This window comes from Triturus cristatus, chromosome 3_2 (assembly GCF_964204655.1).
Source record: "Triturus cristatus chromosome 3_2, aTriCri1.1, whole genome shotgun sequence".
In the NCBI taxonomy this organism is placed as follows: Eukaryota; Metazoa; Chordata; class Amphibia; order Caudata; family Salamandridae; genus Triturus; species Triturus cristatus.
In genome coordinates, this window is record NC_140584.1 from 152,374,051 (window position 1) to 152,387,853 (window position 13,803).

Sequence of the window (13,803 nt, forward strand, 5' to 3'; positions counted from 1 at the left end):
AGCGCGGTAAGCCACTGGATCCCCCGTTCCATCTATACTTGTTGGCTATAAAATCCGCTGCCGCTTGATCAGGTGAGATGAGGACAAAAAAACAAACAAAAAAAAAAAATAACACATTGTCAGATGGCATACATAAAAAGTAGTCAGATGATTGTGCAAATAAACGTAGGAGGGATGGAGGCTTGGCTTTAGTTGTGTAATGTTACTCAAACATGCCATGCATGTCCTTTGTAAGTCCCTTGATTATCATGTAATATTCAGCAAAAATACACTATATAAAGAGCTACCTGCATGTAGCTAATTTGAGAATTGGATGGCAATTTTAGGGGACTCATCACTCTCCTGGCTGTAGCCAAGTAAAACCTTTATACTTTATCACATACTCTTGCTTCTTTATCTACTTCAATTAAGGTTTATTTAACAAAGTAAAGGCTGACTTTGTGATGCTTGTCTCACTCAAAATGATACAAGCATATCCAAAAGGGATGAAATATAGACACCTTCTGAAAAGTGAAATGTATGTCATTTGTAATGTCTATGTAGCTGTACTGACTATGCCAGTGTACAGCACAATTGAAGCACTTTAGAAATGCTATATGTGGCACTTGCCACGAGCGTGCCTGAAGTTGTCAAGGGATATTCCAATAGTCATAATAACATCTATGCAAAGGTCCTATCCAAGGCCTTGTTTGTTTATGTACATCAAGTTTAGCATTTATTATGTATTGCACAATGCCATACTACAGATGATATATGATAGTAAGTGTAAGACTGTTGAGATTGCACATTACCGAATGAATCTAGAGCGATGTTTAGATGTGGATATATCCATCAAGACTGCGTTCCATCTCCACTTGTAGGATTACATTAGAAGATAACTATGTTTCAATGTCAGGAAACACACATTGCACTAATTTTGAATGTGAGTATTAGTAAATTCAGTATGGTATACATCTCTAAATTGAGAAAGATGTCAATGTGTGAGTAAATTCTGTAAATCACGGTGTTAGTACACATACTTTTGGGCCCAAGAAACATAGATTTGATCAGATCAAAGAAGTACAAAGCCTGCGCTTGCTTTTAGTAGTCACATGCTTTGTTATGATTTGTACACCAGTTACATAATGTTTTGCCTTTTTCTTCAGTGGACCAGGCTGGCCAATAACACACTGGACAGGACCAGGGTAGAACAGGACATCCTTGGCTCATCAACTGGCACGTCCTCTTGAGTTCACCAGCAGGGAGGAGGAGGAAGGACAGGACACATCAGGCAGGGGTAGTGTAAGCACCTGGACGGAGCCTACAACAACAGCAACAGCCAGGGTGGAGGCTAATGATGCCGAAGGGGGACACAAAAGTTCAGGACACCTCCTGCCAGGGAGGGGAATTATTCTCCCTTGACCAACAAGAACTGAACATTGCTGAGGGTCTCCGGCGCAGGCAACTTCACCACCTGGGCCTGCCACTGATCCCTCCATGACTCTTGAGGCACCCATTCCACTGGGGCCTCCAGCTGCACCCCTGCCACTAGTCTCCCTCCAAGTGTATCCCAGAATAGTTGGGGGATATCTCTCTCCCCGGCACCCCGTACCCCTCATGTCTTTCACAAACACCTCCATGCATCATTACTCGTGTGGCTGAAGCCAAGGAAGTGATAATGGCTTCTGATCGTGAGCTGAATGTATCCTTTTGGATCCTAAAGGAGATCTGCAGAAGAATTCTGTAGGTTCCGGGAAGCACAGTCCAACATCATGGGCACCCTCACTGCTGCTATTACTCCCTTTGCTGCAGGAATATTGTCTGCATTAGCCCAATGTCCAACCCAGACCACTGTCCATGTGTCTCCCTGTCCATCTTCCCTCAATGTTTCCCCTGCTACCTCTTGCATCCATCACGTTTACTGCATCTGTGCCGTGGCTGAGTCCACAGGAGATGAGGATCTGTTCACCATGGGGAGGAACAGTGAGGATGAGGATAACCAGTGACTGGGACTATATTTGGACTGTGGACTTTTTGTGCTCCCCTTGTACATAGATTGGTCCCCTTGATGCTTCCTGATGTGCTTAATTTATTTTGCCCAACACCCTCCCAGTCCCCTTGCCCATTCTGGCTGAAGACCATTATTTGATTTCCTTTCCCCCGTCACCTATATCCTGCTGAAGTTCACCTTCACCAACTTCATCCTGCCATTTCTATTTTATGTCCATGACGGACTAGACGTCTTCCCCCATGCAGTGACTGCAATCACTAACTGCTGCCGTAGGACTGGCTTCTGTGTTGCACTTGTGTAGTATGGTGGTAGACCGTGCAACTTTTTGTGATTCCTCACAACAAATTACACAATTAATTGTTTCCTATCCTCTGTGTAGCTCCTCTTTCTTCAACGTGGTAGCATGGTTTCAAGGTGCAGGGCAGGCAGGCGTAGTGTCAGTGTGGAGAAAACAAAGCCTTAAATGTGTGCTAATTTTATGTGGTTTGTAGTGTAGGGGTTTCAGGTGGTGTCAATTGTCTGCACGTTCATGTTATTACTTTCTCTACTCCAAGAGCAGAGATTTCCCCCTGAGTCCATAGATCCTACCCTGAATGCGGAGATTCTGCATGAGTACTGAGATTTTGCCCTGAGTGCGGAACCTCTTCCCGACTGCAGAGATTTTGGTTTTACTGCGGACATAAAGCACAAAGATACTACTCGTAACTTACCTTTGAGAATACTGAAAGGTGTAAGCTTAGACTTTTTGTCTAAGTTCACCTTTGTTAATCAGACCCTTAGACTTTTGGTCTAAGGCCCTGATTCTGATGTCGGGTGGACCGGAGTCTGTCTGACATTGCTCTGGAAATGGAACCAAACGACTTTGCTATGGAACATTGCATTCCGAATGGAATGCATGCTCTCATAGCAAAGAGTAGAGGTGCAGGTTATTCTTGCACCCGATGGCAGGCACCTCAGTGTGCTTGCCACAGGGTGTGGAAGGCACCTCAATGTGCCTACCACCAGGTGCAGGGATCAACAGGACTGCATTTTGGCAGCTTCGCACCCATAGGGGCCCTACTGGGGGGCCCCCAAAGACAGTTTCCCAATGCTTTCTGTGTCTGAAAGGCTGGCATGGAAAGGCAGTGGGAAACTGCCATCATAATCCCTCGGCCAGAAAGATCAGGCTGAGGGATTGCTGAAGGCGTCCAAATGGAGGACGGGCTCTCCTAACCCATCGTAAGCCATTCAGAACTACTATTTGGAATAATATCCTACTGACTCCATCAAAATGGGTCAGTCAGAAATTATTCCAAACAGGAGATTATGATGCGGTAATAATGGCCCTGACCGATGGTCGGGGAAATTTCTTACCACATCGTAATCAGGCCCTAATTTGGACTTTAGGCCTAAACTTAGACTGCAGGTCGAAACTAAGACTTCAAGTGTAAATTTAGACTTTTGATGTGAATTTAGACTTAAGGTCTCAACTTAGACTTCAGGTCTAAACTTAGAATTTTGGTCTAACTTTACCTTTGTGAATTGGGCTCTAATTCTGTCTATAAAGCACATAATTCAACATTGTTTAATGGTCCTAATTTTAGATATGGTGTGTAGCCGGTAAGAGCAGCCAGGAGGCCCCCCCTTTACAGAGAGGACCCATTCTGACAAGTTGTTGTATGTGTGAGAGGGATCCCTGTAACCAATTATGGTGTTCCTGGTATATTGCTGGTATTTCCAGGCATTCATATGGTCTATATGCAGCTGGAGGAGCTGCCGTCTCAGTGTATGTTTGACATTTTTGTGTGTTAGCATCGACTGCAAGAACGTTAACCCAGGAACAGTAAACTGCACATCTGAAAGCTTTGTGTGCCTCAATCACAAAGGTAACTTCTCCCCCGCCAGGGACGAGCTCACTTGTAGTAAAGTGTGCAGTTATCAAATGTCTACAATCAATAGGGATAACCACTTGTAGTGTCATATTCAATTAATGGTATTCTAAGAAAGGTAACACTATACTGGGGTGATACTTTTTAAAGTCACAACCTTGAAAAACCTGCAGAGAAGAAATAGCTGCTTCCTATTAGGCTGAAGAGGATAAATCCTTTTCGCCATGGACAACTCAATGTAGAGCTGAAAAGGATACTTGCACACGTGCAAGAAAACTACTCAGAAGACACATTAAATAAGTACCTCACCTAAAATGTTGGTGGTGCCATGTTATATGGTGTATTTGACCAACACGAATGTCACAAAATAGGGACTCAATCCACATACACTGTCAGGACGTGTTGTTAAGTTTACGGCTAGCTCAAAGTGCAACATCCAACCCATAACCTAACCAGGGTATATATGTTATAGGTAACCTCAAACACAACAATATGATTTTCAAGGAATCATGGAAACAGATCTATTCCTTTCGTTTGGTCACTCGTGCATGCCCAAGGTAGACACAAGAAAGATACAACAAAGTATTTTCAAAAATTTATTTAAAAGACTGTATTCATGCAAATAAGGCATGAGCTGTGATTTTTAGAAAGATGAGACTTGTTACTGTAATCAGCATTATTAGAATGGTAAATAATATGAATAATTCAACTGTGTTAATTGTTGCTAATGTTTAATTACCTCTATCTGTATTTAATGCTAAACTAAAGAGAGCACAGCAGGAGCACCTTGTGCCAGATCAATTGGGATAGTCTAACATTCATACCTTGCTATTAGATGTCAGGAAGCCAGGCACAGGTTATCTTTCTGAGAAGGATGGAGGTCGTAGTCAGCAGGGCTGCATACCAGTCACAGCTTGCAGTAGTTCCATGATAATCCCAGCTTGGAAATGCTCTTCTCACTGAGCGTTAGCACCAAAATTGTTTATATATTAAAGTACTTCTCTTAACAAACTGTGGCAGAGGCACAGAGCAGCTCATTTAGTTTCATCTAGCTAAGATAAAGTGTCTCCTAACGAGCACAGAGAGAATTAAAAATAATAACAGCATGTTTCAGATTTAGGGCCCTGGAAATGATTGTGCAGACTATCGGGCATCAATGCCTATCGGAGATGCACATACAGCATTCATGTGTTAGCAGAAAAGTGTGGCAAAAGTCACCACTAGAAAGACATGTCACAGTGTTGATTCTAAAATGGCTACAACATGTGGACCAAGCTAAACTAGAAGTATCAGAGGAATCACAGTGTCAAACATGGCCAGCACCCTCTTGTAGAAAATAATGGAGGTAGGAGCTTAAAATAAAACTCCATTGGAAATAATATGACAATAAATTAAATGACTAAAACTGTTCAGAATATAAATAAATATAATTTAAAGTTAAAAATATCCATTCCATTTGATAACTTTATTTCGGTCTCGAGGACCATAATAGTACATTGTCATAAAAATACAAGAAATATGTACAGTTAGATACAGGATAATACGTAACCTTACAATTAGTTCAACTATCAATATTAATAAAAACTGTACATTTAAAAACCTATTAACCATACTAAAGTGCATTATTGATTCTTCTCGGACCTGGTCCTGATCCGGTAGTGAGGTACAGTACATTCATCCGTTAAAACAACATTTACAAAAAAGCATGCCAATAAACAATTAAAATTGAAACAATAAAAACAGAAAAGAATGAGTAGAAATTGAATAAAAATGCTGCAATCATAATTATCAGGTTCAAAAAGTCGGCTGTACATGCCACATTAAATTTAAAAAATGAGATACAGCGAAGACAATGGGGGCATGGGTGTCATACTTTAAAACTCTCAATGCCTCAGTGCAATGCACAAAACTTAAGCTCCTACATAGTTGGATAAGCCAGCGCTACCGAGGTTGTGTATAATCGGGGCAGAAGACAAAAGCATGTAGCACTGTCTCTTCCTTACAATTACAAGCAGGGCATCCACCAGAGTGGTTATTGGACCATTTGTTTGTAAAGGCATGAAGCGGTAAGGTCCCTAGTCTAAACTGCACATACAATTTCCTGGCCAAATTTGGTTGGATGTCGTCCAGGAAAGGTTCCATGTTATACTCATCCTGTCAGGTGGCCGCTAAACGAGCTTTCCTGGGTTACAATAAGTTTATATGTTCTGTAGGATCTAACCAATTCCAACCGTGAAGTCAAGGGGCATGATTCCTTGGGTGTACTCCATGGATCTGTTTTGCCCAGTTTGATATATAGGTCCCTTATAAGCTTAAGCCAGGGTATTTTTGTGGTGCCTGGGAGGCTCGGGAGCTCTCTAAGTTCAGACCGATAGGTGGCCAGTTCCGTGTTTGCCTATAACTGCCTCCAGAAGGTTACAGGTCTGAGGGTGATCTCTTCGCTGATGGGCCTAATGCCCAGATCCAAACCTAATGGGGTGAGGGGGTTGCTGGGAGGGAGACCTAGCAACTGCCTCATAAAATTGTTCTCTACCTTGCTCAAACTGGTAGTCGAGCAGTGCCCCCACAATTCTGCCCCCTACAATGTAGCACCCCTTGCTTGTGTTTTGTAGATTGCAACTATTAGCCCTGCTGGTTTAAATGTAGAAGTTCTGTATAATTTTGTGAGCCCTCCCACTATCTGAGCTAGCTTGAGGCTTGCCTTGGTAAGCTGTGGCCCCCATTCCAGATACTCTGACAAAGTGACGCCCACGTAATCAAAAACCATCACTCTTTCAAGCAAGGTGCCATTCAGAGATGGGTTGGAGCGAGACTTGTTGGCTGGATTGAAGACCATACATTTCAAGCTATCAAGGATGTGTTGGATTCACATGGGCGTCTTTGAGAGTAGAAGGGTGTCATCAGCGAAAATATCCAAAAATAAAACATTATTGTTTCATAATAAAAACCATTTTTGAATTTGTAAATTATTGTAACATTCAATTTTATTAACATATTACAAGTAAAGTACTTTCAATAATTCTATATATCACCTTTACCAAGCAACATGTCAAAATAAAAAGTTTCATTTTTTTACTGTGGGGGAATTTATTTTTAGTTTAAACTTTGGAAAACTATTTTGTATTTAATTTATTTAAAATAATTAACAATTTTACTATAAAATGAAGTTATTAGTACTGTAGCATTTTTGTATTTGATCATCATTCAAAATAAATATGTACAATTAATTTACAATAATAAGTAACATAAAATATTTAATAACCATGTGTGGTTTTGGACCTACCACTGTTTGTTTTTTGGCAGTAGTAACTTAGACATGTACGTTTCACTCAACCCCCTTTTTCAGGGGTTGGAGATTGTTTCTTTGGAGTAACTTTAAACTTTGATTTTGTGAACAGCCAACAATAGTAAACTTACTTAAACGTGTATGTGTGAATTACATGTATAAAGCATTCACAAGTGTAAGGTACCTTTGGGAATAATCCCATCAGTTTTCTGACTTACAGGGAACTCAAGGTGGATGATAGCATGAGGCCATAAATCTCTCTGGCTTTCTCTATTGTGGAGGCATAATAGCCAGTCAAGTGGTGGAGGGTGCTGGTATCAAACAGTGACTAGGGCAAAAACAGTCCTGGGTTGCATGTGTTCCAGTTCAAGGAGGACATGGCGTGGCAGTTTGGGCTGGACTGTTCTGAATGGAGCAAGGTCTAGACTGATTTGCATATACCGGGGTCCAAACTGAAGTGACATGCTGTGCAAAATAACAATGGATTGGGATGCAGGCCTGAGTACTTACCAGTGGCTGAGATTAATTCAAGCATTCCATCAATCACTTTTTTTGTACACTTTAGTGTGGTGCCCTAAGTGGGACAGGTATGCCCATACATGAGTCCCAAAAAGAAAACAAGAGGAGGAAAACCCGGTGGTCCATTGGAGACCGGCTAAATATGTTATATAAGGCAACAATGTCTCAAGTGAAATTCATGTAAAAAGACAAGTATAATATAGGACAGATAAATGTCAATCACATAGAGAAGGGAGACCACAAGGATTTAAGGAGGGACCAAGACATTGGTCATTATATTCAGGGGTAACAGTAGTTGTATCAGCACTACTTTACATTACAATATTTTGATGGTAACCCAAACTACACTGTGCACAATAGTGCTCGTAAAAAAGTGAACAGCGCAAGTGAGAAGTAGAAATAGTGAGAAAACAGCGAGCAATGGGGGCACGGAACAAAAGTAATAAATGGTTGCAAAAACAGTAGATAGAACTTGTTACAAGGTTTGTGCTGTTTTATGGATCCAAGATGATACCTAGACAAGCTCTGAATATTGGATGGCGTTTTGAGTAGGATGAATAAGGGTCGTCATCAGGACTGGGTTACTTTTTGTTGGAAGGTGCTGGAAAAGGGTCATGAGTGACTAGAGCAGGAGGGTAATTCTGATGTGGAAGATGTCCAGAAAAGATCTGAGGGAAAGTAGAGGGACGAATCAACAAGTTCGGTAAGAAAGGAATAAATCATGGTAAACAGCAGATGTAGTCATTAATACAGGGGCGGCAGGAATCGGTAAGGTAAAAGCGGACGTGGAAGTTCAAGACGACCCGCTAGCAGGAATGTCCATGGGCTGGAAGATTCAACAGTCCAGGACCGGAACTGGAGTTAAGCTGATCCATCGCTCAGTAGAAGTGAATCCAGAGAAATGTGAAGGCGGACGGAATCCGTGAGGGCCGGGGAACTGGCCCTCTTTGTTTTATCAGGACGTAGACAAATGAGCAGGCGTACACTGCCCAAAGCAGAGGGACGCCATTAGTCTCGCCATCGTCAGGAGCCTACCAGGAGGTCTACTTTTGGTTGCTTCTCATCTCACAATTGGTATGACATAATCCAGTGAACCTGAAGCAAGCAGTGGGCCTTCATGATGAAGGAAGTCTGGAAAGACCTGCAGAAACTACAGAGTAAGGCCTTACAGATAGCATCAGATTCTCTTTGCTTCACAAGAACACAGGACCTCACTAGAGATCTAGGTGAAGAGATGTTGGAAGACCATCTCCTCAAAAGGAAAACCGACTGATCAAGAAACTTAGTGATATATCTGCAATCACGTTTGATCACTATCCGCAGCCCATCACAGCGCTGACAGTGTAAACCAACTTCACCTGTGCAAAGTGTCGCAGATCAATAAGAAAACCAAAACTGCGACTAAAAAATTCAAAATTAATGTGGAGTAATGAGGCTGCTGCCTTGGTATCTAAAACACACCACTGACAGAAGGAATCTGACAGCCAGAGAAGATCTCTAGTGCTCCCTCTTCATCCCAAGGCTACACAGTAGTCAACATCTCCAGAGTCTCTAGACCTACGGCAGGAGCCGCTTCATAAGCAAAGGTAAGTCTGGAGTTGTTGGGAAGAATGTTTGCTGAGCAATGCTCAACATAGCAAAGACTAAAACAAGCATTAGAAATGGACTAGGTCTCACATTTCTTTGTTAGCGCTATTATCATTGTAAATGTCAATGTCTTTTACTCTTGTGTTATGGAGTTTACGGGCCCGATTCACAGAACTAACTTAAGACAAAATCCTAAACTTACTACCATTTTGGTATTCACAGAAGGCACTTACTCATTTTGGTATTCACAGAAGGCACTTACTCATTTCGGTATTCACAGAAGTTAGGAGTCCTAACTTTAGGACTCCTAAATGCCTTCTGTGAATACCGAAAGTCTTAAAATTAGGATTTTTCGCAGTTTAGTAGTAGTATAGTTAGGACTCCTAACTTTAGGACTCCTAAATGCCTTCTGTGAATACCGAAATTCTTTAAATTAGGATTTTTCTCAATTAAGTAGTCCTAAGTCTAAACTTAGGACTACTAAATTGAGAAAAATCCTAATTTTAAGACTTTCGGTATTCACAGAAGGCATTTAGGAGTCCTAAAATTAGGAGTCCTAACTATACTACTACTAAACTGAGAAAAATTCTAATTTTAAGGCTTTCGGTAGTCACAGAAGGCATTTAGGAGTCCTAAAGTTAGGAGTCCTAAACTTAGGACTACTAAATTGAGAAAAATCCTAATTTTAAGAATTTCGGTATTCACAGAAGGCATTTAGGAGTCCTAAAGTTAGGAGTCCTAACTATACTACTACTAAACTGCGAAAAATCCTAATTTTAAGACTTTCGGTATTCACAGAAGGCATTTAGGAGTCCTAAAGTTAGGACTCCTAACTTCTGTGAATACCGAAATGAGTAAGTGCGTTCTGTGAATACCAAAATGAGTAAGTGCCTTCTGTGAATACCAAAATGGTAGTAAGTTTAGGATTTTGTCTTAAGTTAGTTCTGTGAATCGGGCCCGATGTATTTAATTTAAGTGGAATTATGTGTGTTGTATTGGAATTGTTAGTTGTTTAATTGTGTGATGTGGATTTGTCTGAAGTGGAGTGAATTTGTGTAGTGTATTTATGTGGACTTGTGTGCAGTGGAATTATGTGTATAGTAGTTATCTGATGTAGAGCGCAGTGGTGAAGAGTAACGTTGTGTAGAGTATAGTGGCATGGAGTGGCGCTGCGTATATTGCAGTGGAATAGAGTAAAGAAGAGTAGAGTGGAGTGGCACAGATTGTAGAAGAGTGGCTTTGAGTGGTGTAGTATAGAGTGTAGTGGAATAGAGTAGATCGCTTTAGAGTAGAGTGAAGTGGTATAGACTGTAGTGGTGAACAGTAGAGTGGATTGGCATAGAGTGCATTTCTGCAGAGTAGTAATGAGTGGCATACAGTAGAGTGGTGAAAACTATAGTGTTGTGGCTTTATCCTGGAGTTGTGTACAGTGCAGTGGCAAAGAGTGAATTTGTGTATAGTAGAGTGGGGTAGAGTGTCTTACTAGACAGTCAAGTGGGGCATAGTATTTATTTAAGCCCACAGAGTCTCTGATAGGTCTTGACAATGGCATGTGAGGTGAAGAGTGCCCAATGGGAGAATGAGTATGCTCTGCGATGTGATGTGATTCACACAGAATTAATAAAGGGATGACCAGGAGAAACAATGAGTGAATACTTCAGGGTAGTTAACTACATCAAAAAGAGGAGGGCCAGGAAGCCCAATTGCCCAATTACCCACTGACAAGGTAGGATTTTTAAAAGACAACCAAATAGACAAATCAAAATCCATAGGAGGAGTCAGACCCCACCAAAGTACATACAACAATGTGATTCTGCTGGGTTTGCTGCGGATCCCAGTCTAGGGACACAGGGTGAAAGAGTTGTCTCTCAGCCTGGCTGTTGCAGCTCTTTGTCCCCGCTCCACAGCTGTCTCCATTCTCAGACACTAACCTGTTAGACTGAACAGGAATAGGAACAGGAACAGGAAACGCTGAGGGTTCCAGCCTCCAGTGGTCCCCCCTGAGCTTGAGTGGATCATGGCGGGAGCTCTGGGCAGCTTTAGGATAGATGGCAGACTGGAACGCTGAGATCACAGCTCCATAGCCCAAGCACCGTCGCTGCTTTTTGGGGCAACTGCATGCTCGGACTATGACTGCTTACACCTGGACAACCTCAACAAGCAGGCCTGCTGTTCGTGACTTAAGCACCAAGAAAATCGATGGTGCCAGCTGTTATGCTAGAAAGAAACAAGGAAGCAGGCTTTGCCACAGCAGATTGTTTCATGTGAAACAACAATAAAAAATACTCGGACACTCCCCACCCAAACACACTGATCTATTCCTTGAGTGGATCATGTCGGGAGCTCTGGGCAGCTTTAGGATAGATGGCAGACTGGAACGCTGAGATCACAGCTCCATAGCCCAAGCACCGTCGCAGCTTTTCGGGGCAACTGCATGCTCGGACTATGACTGCTTACACCTGGACAACCTCAACAAGCAGGCCTGCTGTCCGTGACTTAAGCACCAAGAAAATCGATGGTGCCAGCTGTTATGCTACAAAGAAACAAGGAAGCAGGCTTTGCAACAGCAGATTGTTTCATGTGAAACAACAACAAAAAAAACGTTGCCACTCCCAACCAAACACACTGACCTATTCCCAGCAATATTTGTAGAGAGGACTTGGCATAGCATCCAAAGCTACCAACTTTGGATCCAGGGAACCGTGTTCAAGTCTCAGGTATCAGCGTCACTGCTTAGTCAAAATAATTAAATACATGATGATTATGTGTTAACAAAATAAAACAATGGCAAATCAGCCAGTGTATTTGCAGTAAGAATGTGTGAAGCCTACAGAGAAAAAGCTGACATTTTGAAAACAGGACAGAAACCAAATAACACAGAAACCTCCAACTGGGCCTCAGCATTGAGCAGGACATAAACTATACATGCGTGTACATGCTCGTTTCATCCCATTCACTGCCCACAAGAAGCAAAGCCCACAGAGTCTCTGAGAGGTCTTGACAATGTCATGTGAGGTGAAGAGTGCCCAATGGGAGAATGAGTATGCTCTGTGATGTGATGTGATTCACACAGAATTAATAATGGGACGACCAGGAGAAACAATGAGTGAATACTTCAGGATAGTGAACTACTTCAAAAAGAGGAGGGCCAGGAAGCCCAATTGCCCAATGACCCACTGACAAGGCAGGATTTTTAAAAGACAACCAATTCAACTCAAAAAATGGGTAACAAAAAATAAATTGCCTAAGCATGGTTTTAGTGTTGAATCTGACTTTTCTGTGTCAGTTGCTGCTACTTAAACAAGTTCACAAGGTGTACTTGGCTCACTCGTATCGGTGGTGAGTATATGCCTGGAAGCCCCCTTGACTCTGGTTTGAATTTACACCTCATAGTTAACATGTAATAGTCCATCCAATTCAATGGGCGCCCATTTCTGACTTTGGCCCTTGAGAATGTACATGTACATGTACATGTGTATTCCACTGTTATTATTTGACTGCTTACTCATGCATGGGGTGAACACTGGAACAAGGTTTGAATGGCAAGAGCAGTTGCGGTTAGATGTTCAGACCGGTGAGTCGCTAAGATAGAGAAAGAATAAAGTCACTTTGCAAACCATTTACTGCTTGAATGTGTCTTACTACATTTGACAACATTGGAAACTTTAACCACCAGCTGTATGAATGCTATTTGACCACTGTTGCGGTAGCGATTGCCAGCTAGCTGCGAGAAGGGCACAGGAGGGCCGGTGACATCGCACATTGAAGGTCATAGAGATACAGAGGAATTCCCTCTCATGAGTGGCACAGCTTTCAGTGATATTCAGAAAAAGCATCTGTCAGCACGGGGCCCAGTTCGAGCAACCGTACGTGGCTAACTTCACAGGAGGTCCTGCGCATCTATCTACGTTGATGGCACTGTGTGCTATGAGGGGCGGGCTGCCAATCAAAGACGCAGCTTCTAAGAGGAAACACAGTGGGGCATGTACAGGAGTTCTAGATCTATGGGGGGTGAAGTTACGACATTAGGGGCGTGGTGAGGCAGTCACACCCAGCCAAAGCATCAGCTTTACACAGGGCGTGTCAGGCACTAGTGATGGGTGAAGGAGCTCAATGCTGAAGAAGAAGTGAGTGCTGCGGGAACACTATTTACTCAGGCACAATTACAAAGGCAGAATTTGCCATTATGGGCAATGCAGTGTGAGAGGACTTCTCCAAGAGTTTGTTTCTACTGCATGGTACTTTTAGGGCCCGATTCACAGAAGTAACTTAAGACAAAATCCTAAACTTACTACCATTTTGGTATTCACAGAAGGCACTTACTCATTTTGGTATTCACAGAAGGCACTTACTTATTGATGAGTAAGTGCCTTCTGTCAATACCAAAATGAGTAAGTGCACTTACTCATTTTGGTATTCACAGATGGTACTAACTCATCAATGAGTAAGTGCCTTCTGTGAATATCAAAATGAGTAAGTACCTTCTGTGAATACCAAAATGAGCAAATGGTATTACGTTCAGTATTTGGTCTTAAGTTAGTTCTGTGAATCGG